Source organism: Tamandua tetradactyla, chromosome 5, assembly GCF_023851605.1.
Source record: "Tamandua tetradactyla isolate mTamTet1 chromosome 5, mTamTet1.pri, whole genome shotgun sequence".
Lineage (NCBI taxonomy): Eukaryota > Metazoa > Chordata > Mammalia > Pilosa > Myrmecophagidae > Tamandua > Tamandua tetradactyla.
Genome location: NC_135331.1, coordinates 111347926 through 111374815, shown reverse-complemented (window position 1 = coordinate 111374815; position 26890 = coordinate 111347926). Strand labels below are relative to the sequence as shown.

At 37.7% G+C, this 26890-nt stretch overlaps 1 pseudogene; it reads left to right on the top strand.

The window, feature by feature from the left end:
* The window catches only part of LOC143682279 (glutathione S-transferase A1-like), a 37042-nt pseudogene extending 10985 nt beyond the window's left edge, over positions 1-26057 (top strand).
* The last annotated feature ends 833 nt before the right edge of the window (positions 26058-26890 follow it).

Genomic DNA, 26890 nt, shown 5'->3' with positions numbered 1-26890 from the left:
GACATAACTACTGACCTCACAGAAATAAAGGAGGTAATAACAGGATACTATGAACAACTTTACGCTAATAAATACAACAATTTAGAGGAAATGGACGGGTTCCTGGAAAGACATGAACAACCAACTTTGACTCAAGAAGACATAGATGACCTCAACAAACCAATCACAAGTAAAGAAATCGAAGCAGTCATTCAAAAGCTTCCTAAAAAGAAAAGTCCAGGACCAGACGGCTTCACATGTGAATTCTATCAAACATTCCAGAAAGAATTAGTACCAATTCTCCTCAAACTCTTCAAAAAAATCGAAGTGGAGGGAAAACTACCTAACTCATTCTATGAAGCCAACATTACCCTCATACCAAAACCAGGCAAAGATATTACAAGAAAAGAAAACTACAGGCCGATCTCTCTAATGAATATTGATGCAAAAATCCTCAATAAAATTCTAGCAAATTGTATCCAACAACACATTAAAAGAATTATTCATCATGACCAAGTAGGATTCATCCCAGGTATGCAAGGATGGTTCAACATAAGAAAATCAATTAATGTAATACACCATATCAACAAATTAAAGCAGAAAAATCACATGATCATCTCAATTGATGCAGAGAAGGCATTTGACAAGATTCAACATCCTTTCCTGTTGAAAACACTTCAAAGGATAGGAATACAAGGGAACTTCCTTAAAATGATAGAGGGAATATATGAAAAACCCACAGCTAATATCATCCTTAATGGGGAAAAATTGAAAACGTTCCCCCTAAGATCAGGAACAAGACAAGGATGTCCACTATCACCACTATTATTCAACATTGTGTTGGAGGTTCTAGCCAGAGCAATTAGACAAGAAAAAGAAATACAAGGCATCAAAATTGGAAAGGAAGAAGTAAAACTATCACTGTTTGCAGACGATATGATACTATACGTCGAAAACCCGGAAAAATCCACAACAAAACTACTAGAGCTAATAAATGAGTACAGCAAAGTAGCAGGTTACAAGATCAACATTCAAAAATCTGTAGCATTTCTATACACTAGCAATGAACAAGCGGAGGGGGAAATCAAGAAACGAATCCCATTTACAATTGCAACTAAAAGAATAAAATACCTAGGAATAAATTTAACTAAAGAGACAAAAGACCTATACAAAGAAAAGTACAAAAAACTGCTAAAAGAAATCACAGAAGACCTAAACAGATGGAAGGGCATACCGTGTTCATGGATTGGAAGACTAAATATAGTTAAGATGTCAATCCTACCTAAATTGATTTACAGATTCAATGCAATACCAATCAAAATCCCAACAACTTATTTTTCAGAAATAGAAAAACCAATAAGCAAATTTATCTGGAAGGGCAGGGTGCCCCGAATTGCTAAAAACATCTTGAGGAAAAAAAACGAAGCTGGAGGTCTTGCGCTGCCAGACTTTAAGGCATATTATGAAGCCACAGTGGTCAAAACAGCATGGTATTGGCATAAAGATAGATATATCGACCAATGGAATCGAATAGAGTGCTCACATATAGACCCTCTCATCTATGGTCATTTGATCTTTGATAAGGGAGTCAAGCCAACTCACCTGGGACAGAGCAGTCTCTTCAATAAATGGTGCCTAGAGAACTGGATATCCATATGCAAAAGAATGAAAGAAGACCCATCTCTCACACCCTATACAAAAGTTAACTCAAAATGGATCAAAGATCTAAACATTAGGTCTAAGACCATAGAACAGTTAGAGGAAAATGTAGGGAGATATCTTATGAATCTTACAATTGGAGGCGGTTTTATGGACCTTACACCTAAAGCAAGAGCACTGAAGAAGGAAATAAATAAATGGGAACTCCTCAAAATTAAACACTTTTGTGCATCAAAGAACTTCATCAAGAAAGTAGAAAGACAGCCTACACAATGGGAATCAATATTTGGAAACGACATATCAGATAAAGGTCTAGTATCCAGAATTTATAATGAGATTGTTCAACTCAACAACAAAAAGATAGCCAACCCAATTACAAAATGGGAAAAAGACTTGAATAGACACCTCTCAGAGGAGGAAATACAAATGGCCAAAAGACACATGAAGAGATGCTCAATGTCCCTGGCCATTAGAGAAATGCAAATCAAAACCACAATGAGATATCATCTCACACCCACCAGAATGGCCATTATCAACAAAACAGAAAATGACAAGTGCTGGAGAGGATGCGGTGAAAGAGGCACACTTATCCACTGTTGGTGGGAATGTCAAATGGTGCAACCACTGTGGAAAGCAGTTTGGCGGTTCCTCAAAAAGCTGAATATAGAATTGCCATACGACCCAGCAATACCATTGCTGGGAATCTACTCAAAGGAATTAAGGGCAAAAACTCAAACAGACATTTGCACACCAATGTTTATAGCAGCGTTATTTACAATTGCAAAGAGATGGAAACAGCCAAAATGTCCATCAACAGACGAGTGGCTAAACAAACTGTGGTATATACATACGATGGAATATTATGCAGCGTTAAGACAGGATAAACTTATGAAGCATGTAATAACATGGATGGACCTAGAAAACATTATGCTGAGTGAGTCTAGCCAAAAGCTAAAAGACAAATACTGTATGGTCCCAATGATGTGAATCGACACTCGAGAATAAACTTGGAATATGTCATTGGTAACAGAGTTCAGCAGGAGTTAGAAACAGGGTAAGATAATGGGTAATCAGAGCTGATGGAATACAGACGGTGCAATAGGACTAGATACAAAAACTCAAAAATGGACAGTACAATAATACCTAATTGTAAAGTAATCATGTTAAAATACTGAACGAAGCTGCATCCGAGCTATAGGTTTTTGTTTTGTTTTGTTTTGTTTGTTTTGTTCTTATTATTTTTACTTTTATTTTTTTTCTCTATATTAACATTCTATATCTTTTTCTGTTATACTGCTAGTTCTTCTAAACCGATGCAAATGTACTAAGAAACGATGATCATGCATCTATGTGATGATGTTAAGAATTACTGATTGCATATGTAGAATGGTATGATGTCTAAAAAAAAAAAGAAATGGTCAGCACAATACTGCCTAATTGTAATGTAATTATCTTGGAACGCTGAATGAAGCTGCATCTGATCTATAGTTTTGTTTTGTTTTGTTTTGTTTTGTTTTCTCTTATATATTTTTGTACTTTTTATTTTTATTTGTGTTTTCTCTCTGTGTTATCACTTTATTTCTTTTTCTGTTGTAGTGCTATTTCTTTCTCTAAATCGATGCATATGTACTGAGAAATGATGACCATACACCTATGTGATGATATTAAGAATTACTGATTGCATATGTAGAATGGATTGATTTCTATTGTTGTGTTAGTTAATTTTTTTAATTAATAAAAAAAATTAAAAAAAAAAATAATAGGCAGAATGCCAGAAAATTCACAAATACCTGGAGGCTCAACAACACACTCTTAAACAACGAGTGGGTCAAAGAAGAAATTGCAAGAGAAATTAGTAAATACCTCGAGGCAAATGAAAATGAAAACACAACATATCAAAACTTATGGGATGCAGCAAAGGCAGTGCTAAGAGGGAAATTTATTGCCCTAAATGCCTATATCAGAAAAGAAGAAAAGGCAAAAATGCAGGAATTAACTGTTCAATTGGAAGAACTGGAGAAAGAACAGCAAACTAATCCCAAAGCAAGCAAAAGGAAAGAAATAACAAAGATCAGAGCAGAAATAAATGAAATTGAAAATATGAAAACAGTAGAGAAAATCAATAAGACCAGAAGTTGGTTCTATGAGAAAATCAATAAGATTGATGGGCCCCTATCAAGATTGACAAAAAGAAGAAGAGAGAGGATGCAAATAAATAAGATCAGAAATGGAAGAGGAGACATAACTACTGACCTCACAGAAATAAAGGAGGTAATAACAGGATACTATGAACAACTTTATGCTAATAAATACAACAATTTAGAGGAAATGGACGGGTTCCTGGAAAGACATGAACAACCAACTTTGACTCAAGAAGACATAGATGACCTCAACAAACCAATCACAAGTAAAGAAATTGAATTAGTCATTCAAAAGCTTCCTAAAAAGAAAAGTCCAGGACCAGATGGCTTCACATGTGAATTCTACCAAACGTTCCAGAAAGAATTAGTACCAATTCTCCTCAAACTCTTCAAAAAAATCGAAGTGGAGGGAAAACTACCTAATTCATTCTATGAAGCCAACATCACCCTCATACCAAAACCAGGCAAAGATATTACAAAAAAAGAAAACTACAGACCAATCTCTCTAATGAATACAGATGCAAAAATCCTCAATAAAATTCTAGCAAATCGTATCCAACAACACATTAAAAGAATTATTCATCATGACCAAGTAGGATTCATCCCAGGTATGCAAGGATGGTTCAACATAAGAAAATCAATTAATGTAATACACCATATCAACAAATCAAAGCAGAAAAATCACATGATCATCTCAATTGATGCAGAGAAGGCATTCGACAAGATTCAACATCCTTTCCTGTTGAAAACACTTCAAAAGATAGGAATACAAGGGAACTTCCTTAAAATGATAGAGGGAATATATGAAAAACCCACAGCTAATATCATCCTCAATGGGGAAAAATTGAAAACTTTCCCCCTAAGATCAGGAACAAGACAAGGATGTCCACTATCACCACTATTATTCAACATTGTGTTGGAGGTTCTAGCCAGAGCAATTAGACAAGAAAAAGAAATACAAGGCATCAAAATTGGAAAGGAAGAAGTAAAACTATCACTGTTTGCAGACGATATGATACTATACGTCGAAAACCTGGAAAAATCCACAACAAAACTACTAGAGCTAATAAATGAGTACAGCAAAGTAGCAGATTACAAGATCAACATTCAAAAATCTGTAGCATTTCTATACACTAGTAATGAACAAGCTGAGGGGGAAATCAAGAAACGAATCCCATTTACAATTGCAACTAAAAGAATAAAATACCTAGGAATAAATTTTTTTTTTTTTTTTTTTTTTTTTTTTTTTTAAAGAGAGAGGAAGGGAAGGAAAGACAGAGAGAAGGAAGGAAGGAAGGGAAACATCTTTAAACATTTTCTTGTTTTATTATATTTTGTTTGTTTGTTTGTTTTTTACATGGGCTGGGACCGGGAATCGAACCGAGGTCCTCCGGCATGGCAGGCAAGCACTCTTGCCCGCTGAGCCACCGCGGCCCGCCCCCATCTAGGAATAAATTTAACTAAAGAGACAAAAAACCTATATAAAGAAAACTACAAAAAACTGCTAAAAGAAATCACAGAAGACCTAAATAGATGGAAGGGCATACCGTGTTCATGGATTGGAAGACTAAATATAGTTAAGATGTCAATCCTACCTAAATTGATTTACAGATTCAATGCAATACCAATCAAAATCCCAACAACTTATTTTTCAGAAATAGAAAAACCAATAAGCAAATTTATCTGGAAGGGCAGGGTGCCCCGAATTGCTAAAAACATCTTGAGGAAAAAAAACGAAGCTGGAGGTCTTGCGCTGCCTGACTTTAAGGCATATTATGAAGCCACAGTGGTCAAAACAGCATGGTATTGGCATAAAGATAGATATATCGACCAATGGAATCGAATAGAGTGCTCAGATATAGACCCTCTCATCTATGGACATTTGATCTTTGATAAGGCAGTCAAGCCAACTCACCTGGGACAGAGCAGTCTCTTCAATAAATGGTGCCTAGAGAACTGGATATCCATATGCAAAAGAATGAAAGAAGACCCATCTCTCACACCCTATACAAAAGTTAACTCAAAATGGATCAAAGATCTAAACATTAGGTCTAAGACCATAAAACAGTTAGAGGAAAATGTTGGGAGATATCTTATGGATCTTACAACTGGAGGCGGTTTTATGGACCTTAAACCTAAAGCAAGAGCACTGAAGAAGGAAATAAATAAATGGGAACTCCTCAAAATTAAACACTTTTGTGCATCAAAGAACTTCATCAAGAAAGTAGAAAGACAGCCTTCACAATGGGAGACAATATTTGGAAATGATATATCAGATAAAGGTCTAGTATCCAGAATTTATAAAGAGATTGTTCATCTCAACAACAAAAAGACAGCCAACCCAATTACAAAATGGGAAAAAGACTTGAACAGACACCTCTCAGAAGAGGAAATACGGATGGCCAAGAGGCACATGAAGAGATGCTCAATGTCCCTGGCCATTAGAGAAATGCAAATCAAAACCACAATGAGATATCATCTCACACCCACCAGAATGGCCATTATCAACAAAACAGAAAATGACAAGTGCTGGAGAGGATGCGGAGAAAGAGGCACACTTATCCACTGTTGGTGGGAATGTCAAAGGTTCCACAGCAACCACTGTGGAAGGCAGTTTGGCGGTTCCTCAAAAAGCTCAATATAGAACTGCCATACGACCCAGCAATACCATTGCTAGGTATCTACTCAAAGGACTTAAGGGCAAAGACACAAACGGACATTTGCACACCAATGTTTATAGCAGCATTATTTACAATTGCAAAGAGATGGAAACAGCCAAAATCTCCATCAACAGAAGAGTGGCTAAACAAACTGTGGTATATACATACGATGGAATATTATGCAGCTTTAAGACAAGATAAACTTATGAACCATGTAATAACATGGATGGACCTAGAGAATATTATGCTGAGTGAATCCAGCCAAAAACTAAAGGACAAATACTGTATGGTCCCACTGATGTGAACGGACATTCGAGAATAAACTTGAAATATGTCATTGGTAACAGAGTTCAGCAGGAGTTAGAAACAGGGTAAGACAATGGGTAATTGAAGCTGAAGGGATACAGACTGTGCAACAGGACTAGATACAAAAACTCAAAAATGGACAGCACAATAATACCTAATTGTAAAGTAATCATGTTAAAACACTGAATGAAGCTGCATCTGAGCTATAGGTTTTTGTTTTGTTTTGTGTTGTTTTGTTTTGATTTTACTATTATTACTTTTATTTTTTTCTCTATATTAACATTCTATATCTTTTTCGGTTATGTTGCTAGTTCTTCTAAACCAATGCAAATGTACTAAGAAATGATGATCATGCATCTATGTGATGATGTTAAGAATTAATGATTGCATATGTAGAATGGTATGATCTCTAAATGTTGGGTTAATTTCTTTTTTTCCGTTAATTAAAAAAAAAAAAAAGAGAAGGGATAATTGGAGCTGAAGGGATACAGACTGTACAACGGGACTGGATATAAAAACTCAGAAATGGACAGCACAATACTACCCAATTGTAATGCAATTATGTTAAAACAGTGAATGAAGCTGCATGTGAGGTATAAGTTTTTTGTTTTTGTTTTTTTTTGTTTTTTTTTTCTTTCTATTATTGTTTTAATTCTTATTTTGTTGTCTTTTTATTTCTTTTTCTAAATCGATGCAAATGTACTAAGAAATGATGCATATGCAACTATGTGATGTTATTAAGAATTACTGATTGTACATGTAGATTGGAATGATTTCTAATTGTTTTGTTAATTCTTTTTTTAATTAATAAAAAAAAAATAGTTTGTACCTGGATATAGAAAACTACATGACATTGCTAAAAGAAATCAAAGAAGATCTATATAGGTAGAAAGACATTCTCTGCTCATGGATAGGAAGGTTAAAGTTAGTTAAGATGTCAAGTCTACCCAAATTGATCGACAGATTCAATGCAATACCAATGAAAATTCCAACACCCTATCTTGAAGACTTGGAAAAGCTAATTACCAAATTCATTTGGAAGGGAAAGAGACCTTGAATAGCTCAAAAATAACCTAAAAAAGAAGAGCAAAGTGGGAGAATTAACACTTCCTGATTTCAAAGCCTATTATAAAGCCACAGTGGTCAAAACAGCATGGTAATGGCACAAGGATGGAAGTATTGACCAATGCAATTGAATCAAGAGTGTGGTAATAGACCATTGCTCATATACTGTGTTCTATGGTCAACTGATCTTCAGCATGCCCCCAAATCCACTGAACTGGGACAAAATAGTCTTTTCAATAAATGGGCATGGGAGAAATGGATATCAGTACAAGAGAATGAATGAGGACCCTTATCTTACAACCTATAGAAAAAGTAACTCAAGGTGGATCAAAGACCTAAATGTAAGTGTCAGTGCCATAAAATTCCTAGAAGAAAATGGAGGGAAACATCTTCACGAACTAGTAATAGGAGGTAGCTTCTTAAACTTCACACCCAAAGCACAAATAATGAAAAAAAAATAGATACATTTTTAAAATGGGGACTCATCAAAATCAAATGCTTTTATGCCTCAAAAGTCTTTGTCAAAAAGGTGAAATGGCAGCAACTCAATGGGAGAAAATATTTGGAAATCACCTATTGGATAAAGGTTTGATATCCTGTAAATATAAAGAAATCATACAACTCAACAACAAAAGAACTAAGATCCAAATTATAAAATAGGTTAAAGATATGAATAGGCATTTTTCCAAAGAGCAAATACAGATGGCTCAAAAGCACATCAAGAGATGCTCATTATCATTGACCGTAAGGGAAACTCAGATCAAGACTACACTGAGATGCCACCTCACACCTATAAGAATGGCTGCTATTAAATGAACAGAAAACTATAAATGTTGGAGAGGATGTGGAGAAACTGGGATACTTATGCACTGCTGTGGAAATGTATAATGGTACAACCACTATGAAAGATAACCTGGCCATTACATACTTTATACCCAGAAAAGCTGAAAGCTGTGACACCAACAGACATTTGCACACTGCTGTTCATGGCAGCATTATCCACAATCACTAAAAGATGGAATCAATCCGAGTGCCCATCAGCAGATGAGGGGATTAACAAAATGTGGTATATATTTATACAATGGAATATTATGCAGAATAAGACTAAATGACATCCTGAAACACGACAAGATGGATGAAACTTGAGGACATAATGCTGAGTGAAATAAGCCAGAGCCAAAAAGATGGATAATGTATGATTCCACTTTTATGACTATGGTTAGGGTAAACTCAGAGGCTTATAATACAGAATATAAGGAACCTAGAGATACACGGAAGCTAGAGATGGGTGAATAGTTAGCTAATGAGGTTGAACTTAAATGTAAGGGAATGGATAGAAGCAAAGGCAGTTCATTACTGGGTCTATAAGTAATATTGCTATATTGAAGGTGGGCATGATTGAAAAGGGTTGTATAGAGCCATGTTTTCCACCGATTAACACTACAAACATAAATAAGTTCTTGCATAAACTACTTCAAAGATATGAATCTTGTACAAAGAATTTATAATATCAGGGTATAAGGGGAAAACTACTATTGGATGTTATGGGCTATGTTTAACAGGAAGACATCAACATCCCTAGACAGCAGTACTAGGGATAAATAATGGAGAGGGAGGAAGACAAGAGTCAAGGGGACATTTGGATCTTTCTATTTGGTGAAGGTGTGTTTATCAGTTATTTTTCTCATGGGAGCAATGAAAATTGTCTAAAATTGAGTGTTGATAGACTGTTGACTTTGGGCATTACATGTGATGTCCAGTGGATGGAGTTGGCTGAAGGATACACTGACCGAGATGTAGAATGGTGAACTGTGGCGTATACACATGGTTGAATATTGTGCTGCTACAGAAAGGAATGAAGTCAGAGGCATGCAACATTGTGAATGAACTTACGGGACATTATGTGATGCAAAATAAGCCAGAAACAAAAGAGCAAATACTGTATGGTCTCATTTAGAAAATACTTACAAGAAAATTGGGGGCTAGATTGTAAGCTCTTACAGCGATTACATTTAGTCCAGAGCTGTAATTTTTTTTCAATTTTTAATGAAAAATTTCCACACAAATACAGTCCAACTATATTATACAAGCAGTGGCTCATGATATTATCACATAGTTGTGTATTCTTTACCATGATTATCTTTTAGGACATTTGCATCACTCCAGAGAAAGAAAAAAATGGAACTCATACATCCCAGACACCTTAGCCCTCCCTCTCATTGAACCACAGTATTTCAATCTACCCAATTTTTACCCTTTATCTCACCCTATTATTTACTTATTTATTTTCCTTATTTTTTTAAACTCATCTGTCCATACTCTACATAAAAGGAACACCAAACAAGGTTTTCACAATCACACAATCACATTGTAAAAACTATGTGATTATACAGTCCTCTTCAAAAATCAAGGCTACTGGAACACAGTTCACCAGTTTCAGGTACTTCCCTCCAGTCATTCCATAAGCTAAAAAGGGATATCTATATAATGCATAAGAATAACCTCCAGGATAACCTCTTGATTCTGTTTGAAATCCCTCAGCCACATTTATGTAGGGAAGAGGGCAGTGAGCTCACCTGCCAAATTGGCTTAGAGACAGAAGCTACATCTGAGCAACAAAAGATGGTCTCTGGGGGGGACTTTTCGACATAATTATCAGTAGGCTTAGCGTCTGCTTTGCAGGAATAAGCATCATAGGGACAAACTCTAAGATTGTGGGTTCAGTCCATTGAATTGGTTGTCCCTGGTGCTTGCGAGAATATCAGGAATTCCCCAGACGGGGAATTGAATATTTACTTCTTCCTCTCCAGTCCCCCAAGGGGAGGAATTCACTGCCCAAATTACTCTGGCATATACCGGGCTTCAAACTAACCTGTTCAAACCAACAAGATTTCACGTCTTATTCAAGATTCCATGTAATTATGGTTTTCAAGTACACTGACCATGCAAATTAAATTAGATGTGCTACACAGAATATAAATTTTGCACCAAATAAACATCTGTCCCTTCAGTTACACATGGAGTTTGAAGTTTGAAAATATGGGTCATGTTATCTTTTACCCAGTATTCTGACTTATCTTAGTCCTATCCAGATCAGCTTCATTCATATCTCTAGAAGAAGTCTGAATGGGGTACTGCTGACTTTCACAGCTCCAGTGCTCTAACTCTGAGTTTCAGGTATCACATAAATAACTGAAGTTTCAGGAAACGACTTGGTTATATACAAATAGCTCAATAGCTCAGAATTTAGAAATATCAGTTACAATTCCTACACATATGTGACTGCTGTAAGAATTTACAATCTAGGAACCATTACATTAGGCCCCAACCTGATAATTCATGCTCTTGCATTCAATTCTCTGAGTTTGTATATTATGGTTAATCTGTATGAGTGAGGCATGATAATATTTTTTTGTTTCTGACATTTCCTTCAACATATAGTCCTTAAGGTTCATTCACCTAGTTGCATTCCTCACGACTTCATTCCTTCTTGTAGCAGCTCAGTATTCCATTGAATGTAAACACCACAATTCCCCCTTTCACTGCTGTCGTTGTACCCTTAGGCCACTTCCATCCGTTGTGAATGGTGAACACTGCTGCCATGAACACCAGTGTGTAAATGTCCATTCGTGTCCCCGCTATCAGTTCTTCCAGGTATGTACCTGGCAATGGGTTGCAGGATCATATGGCAACCCCACCCATAGCCTCCTGTGGAACCGCTACACTGCCCTCCAGAGGGGCTGCACTTCAGACCTGTAATTATTACTTCTAGAATTTGAGAGGTTGTGTTTTTACATGTGTATAACCGGGTATTTCCCTGGAACTTTGGGTATCTGTGTGACACCTAAGACTCAGGGTAGGAGTTCTACAGTTCTGAAGGTCAACATTGCCACATACAACTGTTAAATAAATTGAAAAAGAGATAAGGCCTGAAGTAGAGATAAGAACCAAGCTGATCAGGTCACGACTAAGGTAAATCAGAGTACAGGGATAAGGAAGACATTGTATTTTAAAACTTCACTTACTCTATGAGACCAAAGGAAAAGAGGCTTATTTTGTCCACAACCTAAATTTTCTGTAGCACATAATCTAACTTAACCTGTCTAAATAGATATTTTTAACAATCCAAACACATGGGAGGGAAGAATAAGAATGAAGGACTTTATCCTGTATAGCTTAAGGTAATGCCCAGATACATCCCAGAGTTAAATTATCTGCTGAACAGATAATTTAAAAGTATTGGTAAAAATACGGGGATACGCACATGGAAAAAGAATGAAATGTGACCCCTGCCATACAGCATACAAAAAATTTAAAAAGTATTGGCAAAGTCCCTTGAGGAATGGGAGAAAAAATATGAAATTATTGAACTATCAAACAATACCCAGGAAACCCCTGGCATTGTCTCAAATATTAGGGACACCCAAGTCAACAGGCCAAGCCCTCGATCTTGAGGCTTCCTCTCGTGAAGCTTATTTATGTAGCGGAGAGGCTAAGCCTACTTATAGTTATGCCTAAGTTACTTCCAAAGACCCTCTTTTTTTTAAACCTTTGTTTCCCCTATTATTTGTTTATTTGTTATCCATGTTTTTTACTCATCTATCCCTACTGTAGATGAAAGGAGCATCAGACACAAGGTTTTCACAATCACACAATCACATTGTAAAAGCTATATCATTATACAATCATCTTCAAGTAGCAAAGCTACTGGAACACAGCTCTAGACTTTCAGGTTCTTCCCTCTAACCACTCCAATATACCATAGACTGAAAAGGGATGTCTACATAATGGGTAATAATAACTTCCAGGATAACCTCTCGACTCTGTTTGAAATCCCTCAGTCACTGACACTTTATTTTGTCTCATTTCTCTCTTCCCCCTTTTGGTCGAGAAGGTTTTCCCAGCTCATCCCAGAATTCTGTCCCATGTTGCCAGGGAAATTTACACTCCTGGGAGTCATGTCCCATGTAGTGGGGGTTGGGGGAGGGCAGTGAGTTCATTTGTTGGATCAGCTTAGAGAGAGAGGTCACATCTGAGCAACAAAAGAGGTTCTCTGGGGGTGACACTTAGGCCTAATTTCAAGTAGGCTTAGCCTCTCTTTTGCAGGGAGAAGTTACATAGGGGCGAACCCCAAGATCGAGGGCTCAGCCTAATTGATTTGTATTGATTTGGTTGTCTCCACTGCTTACGAGAATATCAGGAATTCTGCAAATGGGGAAGTTGAATTTTTCCCCCTTCAAAGGCCCTCTTTTGTTTTTCAGTGTTCCCTCTCTCTCTCTCTCCCTCAGCCCCTCCCATTACCCTCACCACTATGTGGGACATGAAATCCAGGAGTGAAAGTCTCCCTGGTAATGTGGGATGTGACTTCCAGAGATGAGCCTGGCCCTGGCACCATGGGATCAACAATGCCTTCCTGACTAAAAAGGGGAAGAGAATTGTAACAAAATAGGGTATCAGTAGCTGAGAGAGTAAAAATCGAGTTGAGAGGGTACTCTGGAGGCTACTCTTATGCAACAAGCTTCAGTTAGATATTGCTACTTATCATGGTTTGCCAAACCCCAACCAAAACCATTCCTGTCAACCCTAAAGAACACCTAGGGCTTTATCTGAGATTCTACAAAGTTCCATGCACTATGATTACTTCCCAGAAAACTACAACCTCCACATGGGTTCCTAGGTCAGATAAGTTCTGAAACTCAGAGGGGCCAGTGTCTCCAGAACATCAACTAGTTCCATCTCCTAACTCCATATTATTATTGACAGCCCTTTCCAACAAGAAAAAGTTAGAATGGGCACAGCCCAAATACCCCGAAAGATTGGGGTATTTGTACATGCTAAAAAATTTGCACATGCTAAAATGTGAGATTGATGAATCATTATACTGGTATTTCTTTTAGTCTCCAGTGTCTTAGAGCAGCTAGAAGGAAAAATCTAAAATTGTGGGACTGTAACCCATACCAAACTCTGAAATCTGTTCTACAACTAATTGGTGCAAGTTTCCATATGACTGTGCTGTCTGCTGCCCCCAAGAGGTGTCATTGAGAAATACACTTCTTAGTCAGATCAAAGGAACTCAGCAACTCTGGGAGGGTTTTCCTGGGGAGAGAGACATGGTCAGATTCAGAGGATACTATCCTTCAGATAGGAACAGAAAAATAACTTCACTTCTGGGTGAGGTGGTGAGAGGGGGAGGGGTCTTCTAGAGTGTGAGCCCAGGGATTCCACATTGTCCATGAATGCATGAATGTTTGGGACTTTAGCTAAATCCTTTTTTAATGTTGAAAAGAAACAAGCAAACAAAAAATCCAAATCATGCCATTCCAGATTGCTTCCTCTGTATAAGTGAATTAACCTGTTTTACCAAAGTCCAGATTTCAGATTTGCCGTTCAAAGAGGGTATGAGTTCAGAGCCTCTGGGCAGGCTGAGTTCAGCACAGGAGAGTGAGGTAGGGGGCGCTGTTGCAGCAACCCTGGCTTCCTTCAGTCCATTCCCACATGATTGAAGAGGAGGGTGGGCGAGCCTAATTGTTCAGGGCTTCTGGGTTCTCTGTGCCCAAAGGCTGACCATCACATTCTCCATCCCCTCTTCACAATCAACAACACTCTCGTCAACCCCATCCTGCCCTTAACCACCCTCACTTTTTTTTTATTAATTTTTTAAAAAAAATTACAGAAAAGAAACACATTCTTAATATGTGATCATTCCATTCTACATATATAATCAGTAATTCACAATATCATCACATAGTTGCATATTCATCATCATGATAATTTCTTAGAACATTTGCATCAATTCAGAAAAAGAAATAAAAAGACAACAGAAAAATAAAATGAAAACAGAAAAAAAAATTATATATGCCGTACCCCTTATTCCTCCCTTTGATTGATCACTAGCATTTCAAATTAAATTTATTTTAACATTTGTTCCCCCTATTATTTATTTTTATTCCTTATGTTCTACTCATCTGTTGACAAAGTAGATAAAAGGAGCATCAGACACAAGGTTTTCACAATCACACAGTCACATTGTGAAAGCTATATCATTATGCAATCATCATCAAGAAACATGGCTACTGGAACACAGCTCTACATTTTCAGGCAGTTTCCTCCAGCCTCTACACTACATCTTGAATAACAAGGTGATATCTACTTAATGCGTAAGAATAACCTCCAGGATTACCTCTGGACTCTGTTTGGAAACTCTCAGCCATTGACACTGTCTCATTTCACTCTTCCCCCTTTTGGTCGAGAGGGTTTTCTGAATCCCTTGATGCTGGGTCTTAACTCATTCTAGAGTTTTTCTCAATCCCTTGATGCTGAGTCCCAGCTCATTCCAGGATTTCTGTCCCACGTTGCCAGGAAGGTCCACACCCCTGGGAGTCATGTCCCACGTAGTTAACCACCCTCTCTTGATGACCACCCACCATCCCTTATGTTTGTCTTGAACTGCAGGCTTGATAAACTGCTTGCACATACCTCCTCACAATCTGTAGAACCACAGCAAACTCTGTCCCACTGAGCAAGTCACAACCCCAAATTCCCAACTTCTTCACCATCAAGAATCCCTTAAACCATCTATAGACAATTGATCTTTGATAAGACAGTCAAGCCAAGTAGTAACCTGGAACAGAACATTCTCTTCAATAAATAGTGCTTAGAGAACAGGATATTCATATGCAAAAGAATGAAAGAGGATCTATATCTCACACCTTATACAAAAATTAACTCAAAATGGATCAAAGAACTAAACATTAAAGCTAAGACCATAAACTTTTAGAAGAAAATGTAGGGAAATGTCTTATAAAACTTGTAATAGGAGGCAGTTTCCTAGACCTTACACCCAAAGCATGAGCATCGAAGAAAGAAATAGATAAATGGGAACTCCTCAATATTAAACACTTTTGTGCATCAAAGAACTTTGTCAAGAAAATGAAAAGGCAGCCTACAATGGGAGTCAGTATTTGGAAACAACATATGAGGTAAGGGTCAAGTATCCAGAATATATAAAGAGATTGTTCAACTGAACAACAAAAATTCAAACAACCCAATTACAAAATGGGCAAAATACATGAACAGGCTCTTCTCAGAAAAGGAAATACAAATTGTTAAAAGGCACATGAAAACATGCTTAACTTTCCTGGCTATTAGGGAAATGCAGATCAAAACTACAATGAGATATCATCTCACACCTACAAGAAAAGCCATTATCAACAAAAAAACAAACAAACAAAAAAACCAGAAATGACAAGTGCTAGAGAGGATGTGGAGAAGAGGCACATTTATCCACTGTTGGTGGGAATGTAAAATAGTACAACCACTGGAAGGCAGTTTTGCAGCTTCTCAGGAAACTAAGTATAGAATTGCCATATGATCCAGCAATACCATTGCTAAGTATCTATTTGGAGGACATGAGGGCAAGGACACAAATGGACATTTGCACACCAATGTTTATAGCAGCATTATTTGCAATTGGCAAGAGATGTAAACAGCCCAAATGTCCATCAACAGGTGAGTGGCTGAAAGCTATGGTATATACATACGATGGAATATTATGCAGTTATAAGACAGAATAAAGTCGTGACGCATGTAATAACATGATTGGATCTTAAGGACATTATGCTGAGTGAGATTAGCCATAAACAAAAGGAAAAATACTGTATGGTTTCACTGACATGAACTGACATTAATGAATGAACTTGGAGAATTTCAGCTAAGAACAGAGGATATCAGGAGATAAAAATAGGGTAGACATTGGGTAATTGGAGCTGAAGGGATACAGATTGTGCAACAGGACTGATCGTAAAAATTCAGAAATGGATAGCACAACACCACCTGATTGTAGCACAGTAATGTAAGTATACTGAATGAAGCTGAATGTGAGAATGATAGAGGGAGGAGGGCTGGGGTCTCATATGAAACCAGAAGGAAAGAACTCCTTTAAATATAGAAGTCACTAGAGTCACTGCTAACTGCTTATTACCTGTTTTGTTATGGCCCAGGTCCTGTGCTCTGAATTGAAACACACAGCAATATCGTGTGTAAGGAATGTTCTGCCCCCGTTTTACAGATGAGGAAAGTAAGCCTTGGAGATGTTGGCCTTTGTCCACATCACACAGTTATTATGACACAGAGCCAAGATTAGAGCCAAATACAGCAATACCAAATCCATTTTCTTGACAACTTTCTCCTTGGACTTTTAGTTTGGTATATTTGCTTGTCGATGGCAAAATTAAGTAAAAATTGGTTTTTATACTTGTATTAAAAATCTGTAACCACTCAGAGCTGTGGACAGCTTGAGACAGCTTCAAATGCCTGCTGTTCCAACAAAAAGAACCTGTTTCAGGAGGATGTGCAATTTACATCAAGTTTTGACCTACTGGATATAGATCAAGGACAATGTAAATATTCAGCAATGTTGGAAAAATGGATGGTGCATTTGCATGATGAAGTAACAGTCACCCTTCAAAACTCTAATTACATTTTTTTTAGCACAATGTTAACATGGTACAGCTCTAATGCTCTACATGCTTTAGGCATTTAATTCTCACAAGTTAAAGAGCAGGTACTATAATTACAGTCATTTATAGATGAGGATACTGTGGCACAGTGAGTTCCAGTAACATATCCCAGGTCATAAAGCCTGTAAGTGACACGACTAAAATTCAAATCCAGGAAGTCAAATCATATGCAAAAATAATAATAATAATAAAGTAAAACGAGAATAAAATTAGGCCAGGGTCTCTAATTCCTCTCCTCAGAATGGAAATTGATCTACTGTGTCCCATATTTTCCAGGAGAGAAAATTCTAAGTTGTGAGACTTTTTCTGCTCTTTATGGGGTCCCTGTGGAATGCGGTAATTAAATTACAGTGAAGGCTGCTTGGTGGCAAAATCTTTGATGGTTCTTCCCCCATAGCACACCCATTCCAGGGGACAGACAATGTCTTATCCTGATCTGACTTTTAGGGAGTGGCTATTCCTGAGATATAACAGCTTTGTGATTACAACAACTTCCAAAATCCTCTCCTTCAATGACATGCCCCTCCCAAAGCATAAATTAATCTTCCACATTGGCGGAGACAGATGGAGGGGAAGTAGACCTACAAGAAGGAGCAGTAGCTGCTGTGACTTTTGCCTTTTTTCTTATCGTTAGATAAGTCTCTTATCATTAGATAAAATAAAGACTCTTATCTTTATCTTATGATTCCAAATCATGTCCATGATCAGACTCCTCTGTGTACCTTACCAAGTGCAGAAATACCTTCTCCATGTTAGGTACAGCAGGGCCTTTCAAGTGTGAATGTTGTATTACATGGATGGAACTAATGAGAACTCTTTTCTCTGTCTGCTTTCTAGTTTGAAGAAAAAGTCATAGAAACTACAAGAACACTTGGGAAAGTTAAGAAATGTTAAGACCCGTTCTATAAGTCCCCTTATGAGGGTATCTAGTAGAAATCATGGGCAGAGGTTTGAACATCAGGCAATACCTATATGTGTTTGTATGGTGGAAGCTGGAGTTGAAGGAGAGGGTGGAAAGTGGCTAAAATGAAGGGGTAGGGCTCCCTGAGCAGGTTGACAACTCTTTCAGGGCTAGGAAGGGCTGGAATTCTGGAAGTCAATCCTAAAGAACCATTCCCTAGTGTCTCGTGCATATTGCCTTCTTACTTTTTCATGCTTTTCTGCACTATGAATGAGCTGAAAACACACAAACACATTCAATTAGGGTGTAAAGAATGAGAAGACTTAAAACCATTACCTTGAGTTCTTTTCTCTTACAGATTATGACAAAGTATTATCCTAGTAACATTGCAGGCTCTTAAGTGAAGCCAGCAGTTGAGTTAGTTGTAAGTGAGGGGGTGAGGAGGTAGATAACAGAGCATGGCTGCCAGGAGTGGGGTCAGGAAAACAGGCCCGCTCTGTGCTTACCACCTCATAGTGTGATATGGGGAGCATGGAATCCATATATAGGATTCACTCTCAGAATTGAACTTAAGAACTTGAATAGTATGAACACTGTGAGAATTACTGTTGGGACTGCCCATTTAAAATGACATTTGGCTGGCAACCTTGTTGCAGCCTCTCTCAAATTTTTCTACAATATCCATGAGGTCAAATCAAAACCATAACATACCAAGGAACTACCATGATCTAGGAAGGAAATAAAAAGATAAAAGAAACAAGTTAGAAATGAAAATGGCACTCAGAGGGACAATAAGGAAGATAAGAACAAAATGCTATTGTGATTTGAACAGTTAACAGGTTATCATTTTTCATTGGTTTTTGTGTCTTCAGTCACTTCAACAAACACTTTCTTCATACTGAGAGAGTGTGGCCCATAAAACTTTTCACTTTCTTTTTCTTTTCATTCTTTCCAAAGATGGGAGTTTGATGTTCCAGGAAGTTCCAATGGTTGAAACTGATGGGATGAAGCGGGTGCAGACCAGAGCCATCCTCAACTACGTCTCCTCCAAATACAACCTCTATGGCAAGGACATAAAGGAGAGAGCCCTGTACAGTGTGCTTTCTTTACTTATGTCAACAAATAACACAGGAACAATTTAGGTCCTTCCTTGAGTGAGCAAGGCACACTGGAATTATAGCCAAAGAGGCCAGTAGGAGCAGAAGCACCAAGGCTGAGCAAGACCATGGCAGGTGTGCTGGGCCTTGAGCCATGGCCTGAGGTCCATCCAGTACATGGAAGTCGTATAGGAATGGAAAACTGTAAACTTCGGATTGATTCAGGTGGTGTGATTATATACGAGGATGCAATCCGTGGATAGAGCATAGTGACTGAGATTTCCTAACACTGCTGAAACAGGAAGCCAAGAAGATAGTGATCATGGTACCAGGTGTTTCATCCTTTATGAGTGTCAATTGGAGAAATGTCTTATGGAGAAGTTTTGGGGAAAGAAGTATCTAAATGATCTGATTCTCACATTCTAGAAATTATAAGAATGATAACCAGGAACTTAAGTTTTATGAGCAGCTAGATGACTAGGTAAGATAGAGCAGAGGACTGGCTCCACAGCTCCTCTGGTGCCCTGGGTGGACTCAGGCATCTTGAACCAGGATGACACAGCCAGACTTATTCAAACTCCCCAAAGAAAATCCACAGAGATAGAAAGTAGATTAGTATTTGCCAGTGGCTGGGAGGATGGAGGAATGGGGGGTGACTACCTAACTGTCAAGGGGATGCATTTCCTTTTGGTGTGATGAAAATGTTCTGGAATTAAGGAGGGGGATGCTTGCAGAATTATGAGAGTAAAATAAAAAAACATTGAATTGTGTTTTTTGAAAGGATGAAAATTATGGTATGTGAGTCATATATCAGTAAGCTATTATTAAAAAAGTCATACATGAAGCCCAGTTCAGAGCAAAAGAAAGAAAGTGTTCTCTGTAAAATGCATTGGTTGGAACTGTATACACAGTTGTACCTATATAGAAGATATTTTTAGTTGGATACTGAGGAATGCAATGGGCAGCCATAGATGGATTTGGAACCATGTTCTACGGGAAATAACTGGAAGAACTAACATCGGGCCTACAAGGGGGCCTGGGTGATGTAATGGGATGAGAGAGGGTAAAGGACATGATGGAAATGACCAGGCAAAACCTCTCTGTTGACATTATTTGGGTGCAGCTGTTCAGCCACATGAATCACGCTGTCTTGCACAAACAAGCTACAACAGAGATGATAAATACTAGGTATAGAATCAGTATTAATTTGTTTCTGTTTTGGCAGCTCAGGCTACCCATGCTCTTTGTACCTATATTTTGTCATGTGTATAACAAAAATGTTAGATATATATTGAAAAGCAAACTCAGCAAACTCACCAGAAACAAGGAAATTCAGGCAAAGCAGCGTTTCAAGAGAGAGAGAAACAGCCACACCGAGGTGGCAGGGGATAGGGTGTTTATGACTCAGGGTTAGGGGGTTGAGGGCAAGGTTTAAGCAGGTCTCTATTGGCTAGTTTTCAGAAACAGGGGGCAGTTTATTAGGAGTTGGCAGCTTTCCATTGGTGAAGATTAAAATTTAAGCACTGCCTTAGGCATGCAGGGTTGTAAATGCCAGAGGGCGAATAGTGAGTTAGGGGAATTTACTACAGGAATGCATCTGCTGGAGGATAGAGGTTGATAATGGGATGTTATTGCAAGAAAGCAGCTAATGGATGACAAATGACTTGAATAGGCATCTTGCCAAAGAAGATAATGGCCACAAAGCACATGAAAAGATGCTCTATATTATTAGCCATCAGGAAAATGCAAAACCACAATGATATACAATTTCACACATTAGAATGGCTGTATTATGGTTGGAGAGGATGTGGAGAAATAGGAACACTGGTAGCAATGTAAAATGGTGCAGCAGCTGTGGGAGGCAGTTTGGCAGTTCCTCCAAAAGCTAAGTATAGAACTATCATATGACCTGGCAATTCTATTACTAGGCATACACCTAAAAGAATTGAAAACAGAGACTTGAACAGATATTTGCATGCTGATGTTCATAGCAGCATTATTTGCAATTGCCAAAAGATGGAAGCCATCCAAATGTCCATGAACTGATTGATGGATAAATAAAATTTGGTATATACACACCACAGAATATTGTTCAGCTGCAAAAAAGAATGAAGTTCTGACACATGTGACAACAGGGTTGAACCTTGAAGATATCCTGTTGAGTGAAATAAGCCAGACACAGAAGCTTATTTTAATCATAAAATGTCTGATCTCCCTGATTTGAAACAATTAGAATAAGCAAACTCATTGAATCAGAATCTAGAATTTAGGTTCCCAGGGGATGGGGTGGAGCTAGGGAATGGGAAGTTAAGGCTTAAAATGTACAGAGTTCCTATTTGGAATGATGGAAATGTTTTGGTAATGAGTAGTGGTGATGGTAGCACAATATATGAACATTATTAAAAGCATTGAAATATAAATACATATGAATGTGATTAATAGATGAAATGTTGGTTTGCATAAATGGTTATAAAACAAAATGTTTAAAAAACAATCCGTGGAACTGCACTACACAAACAGTGAACTTTAAACCATGGACTACAGTTAATAGTATAGTTATAAAAAAATGTGCTGTCATCAATTGTAACAAATGATCCACACTAATGCAAGCGTTAGTAATAGTGTGGTATAAAGGACTCCTGTGTTTTGGGGGTTTTTTGTTTGTTTGTTTGTTTTTGGGGGGGGTGCATGGTCTGGGGATCATACCCGGGTCTCCTGCATGAAAGGTGGGCATTCTAAGGACTCCTGTGTTTTATGCATGATTGTTCTGTAAACCCACAACTTCTCTAAGAGAAAAAAATCCAAGGCAGGTGGCATTTGACAGTTTGGGTCATTTTTGTCTTTCAGCATTGATATGTATGTAAAAGGTGGGATAGATTTGAGTGAAATGATCCTTTGTATGTGTATACACCTGAGCAAAAAGATGAGCAGATGGCTCTGGTCAAAGAAGGAACAACAAACTATTATTCTCCTGCCTTTGAAAAGGTAACTGGAAGCAGTTCAATGTTTAGGGGCACTAAAACTTTAGAGGGCAGTAGAAAAACAGTTTCTGGATATTCCTTAGGGACTGACCTTCAATTCCAATGAGCCTTCCTTTTTTACTAATATAGCACCCTGATATCACTAGAGATTGGACTAGATCTTTCAGAACACCAAGGGCTTTTGATCCAAAAAGTAAAATGATAAAAGCAACATGTCAGAGAATATTCTGACACCACGTGTAGGGAAACCAGAGGCAAGTTGTCCATCGAGATAATATTGTGGTGTTCTGGAATTTGGATCAGAAGTGTCTAAATAGAGTAGGGTGGAGAGAACAAAATAGATGCAAACAATAATAAGAAAAAAAGATTATACGGGATTTGGAGACCACACAAATTTTTGAGGAAATCCATGCAAGAATCATAACTTAAATTATAATATATATAGATATATATAATGTGTATAAAATATAATAATATAAGATTAAAACTAAGAATATAAAGTTTTATCATTATTTATGTAGTACATATCTTAATTTTTTCTTTGAATATAAAAGGAGAACATACCAAGCTGAAGTTCACCTGAAATCATGCTAAATATGAAAACATGAACCAAAAGATGATTATGAGATATTAGGGGCTTAAAGTATAAATAAAAGGGTTAATACCTTAAAAGTCATATCTAAAAAAAATTGTATCATTCTTTTATTTATTCAACAAATGTTCATCATCGCTTGTGTGCCTATTCCTATTCATGGAGCTATGCATTTAGCAGTAAGCAAGGAAATACACCCTCATCTCTTGTGGTACTGACAGTATTTGGCACATTCATATGATCTCAAGCTATATGGCTGCTACACATTTAGTGTACCTAAAATTTGAAATTAGAAAAAAACTGATGACAACATATATGAAAAAGACATACTACAAAATAACATGTGAGATTAACTCTGTTATTGATAAAATAGCTACATATACTTTAAAATATTTTTATTATTAAATATAACATATATACAAAGCAAAGAAGGAGCAATAATTTTCAAAGTACACTTCAACAAGTAGTTACAGAACAGATTTTTGAGTTTGTTGTGGGTTACCATTGCACTATTTCAGATTTTTCCTTCTAGCTGCTCCAAAACACTGGAGGCTAGAAGGAATATTAATATAGTGATTCAGCAGCCATACTCATTTGTTAAATCCTGTTTTCTCTGTAATACTTCCTCCTTCTCCTTTGATCGTTTTCCCAATCTTTAGGCATCTTTGGGCAATGCCCATTCTGGCATTTTCATTTTGACAAGGACTGTCAACACCAAAGGTTAGGGGGATGTAATTAATTGATAATTCTGGAGAAGCTGGTCCCTCTGGGTTTCAGGGTTACCTGGTGTAGGAACCCTCTGGGAATTATAGGCTCCAGGAAAACAAACTCAGTGTATGAAACTTATGTAGAACTTCAGTTTGAACCCTAGATGTTCTTAAAAGGACCATGACAAGAATGTCTGTATGTCAAGAATGTCTGTATGTCTGTTCATTGTTTATAATAAAAACATTGTTTTTTAAAAAATAGTTAACAAGAATGATGTTGGTTGGGGTTTAGCAAAACATGGCAATTAGTTCTGTGTAACTGAAGCTTGCATAAGAGTAGCCTCCAGAATAGCCTCTTGACTCTGATCTCTCTTATTCACTGATGCCTTATTTTACTTCCTTCCCCCACTGTGGTCTGGAAAGCATTGTCAGTTCCATGGTGCCAGGACCAGATTCATCTCTAGGAGTCATTCATGCCACATGCTGTTTTCACCCTTGAATGTCCCATGCTGGGTGGGGGAGGGATAATGAAAATAGCTATATATACTTTTATCTGTATATATAGTCCGAAATGATTATTGCCAAATGTTTAACAGGGGTTTATCTTCAAGAGTGGCTGATGTGTGTTTTTCTCTTTATTTTTTATGATGCCCATAAATGCTGCATTATTTTAAATAAACCATGCATTCTCCAACATTTTATTATGAAAACTTTCAAACAGACAGAGATGTTGCAGGAAATGTACAATGAATAGATATATACTCACCACCTAGATTACAAAATTAACTTTTTATCTTGTTTGCTTTATCTTTCCCTCTCTTTGTCCATCAAAACTATTATTTGTGGATGACTTTCAAAGTAGTTTGTAGACATCAGTACATTTCCCCCTTAAACACTTCAGCCTGCAGATTATAATGTAATCAAATATAATTGACAGATACAGGTAAGTTTGGAGTCAAAGCCAAAGTTTCAGGGAAGTTGAAGAATTCAAGTTGACACAGGTTTATTTCAGATCAGGAAATGAAGAAAGCAGACAAGAGGAGAAATGCAGAGTCTGAAATAGTCTGCTTAGGGGTGACGAATGATGATGTCATGGAGACAGAGATCCTATCCAAGGAAGAGAGAAGAGAGAAAGAGTGGAGAGCCAGGGCCTGAAATTTCAGGTTGCACACATTTAGGGGCTGGGATAGACAGAAACATGGTGTATCAGGTGCTGAGGGTCTGTCACTCCCCAGAGAGGCCAGCAGAAGTAGGAGAGTTGGGTTTGAGGGAGTTGGGAGAGAACTCACGCATGTGTTCATGATCTGATCCCCTCAAACCACCAGGTGTTAAAGAGCCATGGACAAGACCACCTGGTTAGCAACAAGCTGAGCAGGGCTGACATCCACCTGGTTGAACTTCACCATGTGGAAGAGCTTGAGGCTAGCTTTCTCACCAACTCTCCTTTGTTGAAGGTGATCTATTTCTCAGCCCCACGCCTTCCCTTCTTGGAATCTAATATTTGGTCTGTTGGACTGGGGGTGTTCTGAGTCCCCAGCCTTCTCCATGCAATCAGCACCCTTGTGGCACCAAAATATGCTTGTAGACCTTGGTTGTGAGGCATGGAAAGACCTTGTTATTCCTAAGAAATTTGAAGTGGATGGTATTCTAAGAAGAATATTATGCATTTTATAATGAAAAAGGCTCAGATACTGGGCATCATTTCCCCATATCCCTCGTCCACCTTGGTTTCTGTTCTCATTTTTCCTGTGAGTCCCTCTATAACAGGTCTGTCCTCTTTTCATATTTGAGTCTGTCTGAGCTGGTCTCTTTCCATCTGATTTCCTGCTCCTTCTTTCAGTCATTGTGTATCTCTCTGCTCAAGTCTCTCCTATCCCCCAGTCTCTACAAATAAGCAAATTGGTTTGAACATATCCCATAGTTTAACTTTTATATTTTCTCTGCCTTCAGTTCCAGCTTGATTTCTCCATTTCTCCTGTTTGGACCTTTAACCTGTCTTGATATCTGACTTTCAGACAGACACATTACCCTTCCGTGCATTGAACAAAAGTAATGAATGTACAAGACACATAAGGAAGAAGATAGGAAAGAGTGTGATTCAAATGAAGTCTTAAACAAAGGGGTCTTCAGGGAAGACGCTATTGAGCAATATTTCCTTCCTTTTTCTTCATTTTTCATGAGGCATCCATTTCCCAGTCTCCTTACTGGTGCAGAGGGAGGGGAGTTGGGTGGGCTCTGCCTGGAGGGCTTCAGGTCTCCTGGGCTGTGGTCATGAAGGGTTGGCTCACTGGCTCCCTGTGCTGAGGCTGTTTCTCATGTGTGCAGGCCCTGAAAACCCGAATCAGCAACCTCCCCACCGTGAAGAAGTTTCTGCAGCCTGGCAGCCAAAGGAAGCCTCCCATTGATAAGAAAAGTTTAGGAGAAATATTGAAGATTTTCAAATTTAAATAAAGTAGCAATTCATGACAAGGATATGTATGACAAATCTTCTGTAGTTTTTCAGCAGTGAATTGCTTATCAAAACATAGATGCTGGCTAACGTAAAGCGAGCAAACTTTTCCAAAGCGTATGTGTTAATTTAATTAGAGATCAACCATGTGTAGCTTCAGTTATAGTACAATCCTTTTGGTTTTGATCGATTATAAAATTACAATCACCTCCAGGCTGTGTCTTGGATTAAAAAAAAAATAGTAAAAGGAAAAAAAAGTTATGTCAACAGACGAGTGGCTAAACAAACTGTGGTATATACATATGATGGAATATTATGCAGCTTTAAGACAGGATAAACTTATGAAGCATGTAATAACATGGATGGACCTAGAGAACATTATGCTGAGTGAGTCTAGCCAAAAACTAAAAGACAAATACTGTATGGTCCCAATGATGTGAATCGACATTCAAGAATAAACTTGGAATATGTCATTGATAACAGAGTCCAGCAGCAGTTAGAAACAGGGTAAGATAATGGGTAATTGGACCTGAAGGGATACAGACTGTGCAACAGGACTAGATACAAAAACTCAAAAATGGACAGCACAATAATACCTAATTGTAAAGTAATCATGTTAAAACACTGAATGAAGCTGCATCCGAGCTATAGGTTTTTGTTTTGTTTTGTTTTGTTTTGTTTTTACTATTATTACTTTTATTTTTCTCTCTGTATTGACATTCTATATCTTTTTCGGTTGTGTTGCTAGTTCTTCTAAACCGATGCAAATGTACTAAGAAACGATGATCATGCATCTATGTGATGATGTTAAGAATTACTGATTGCATATGTAGAA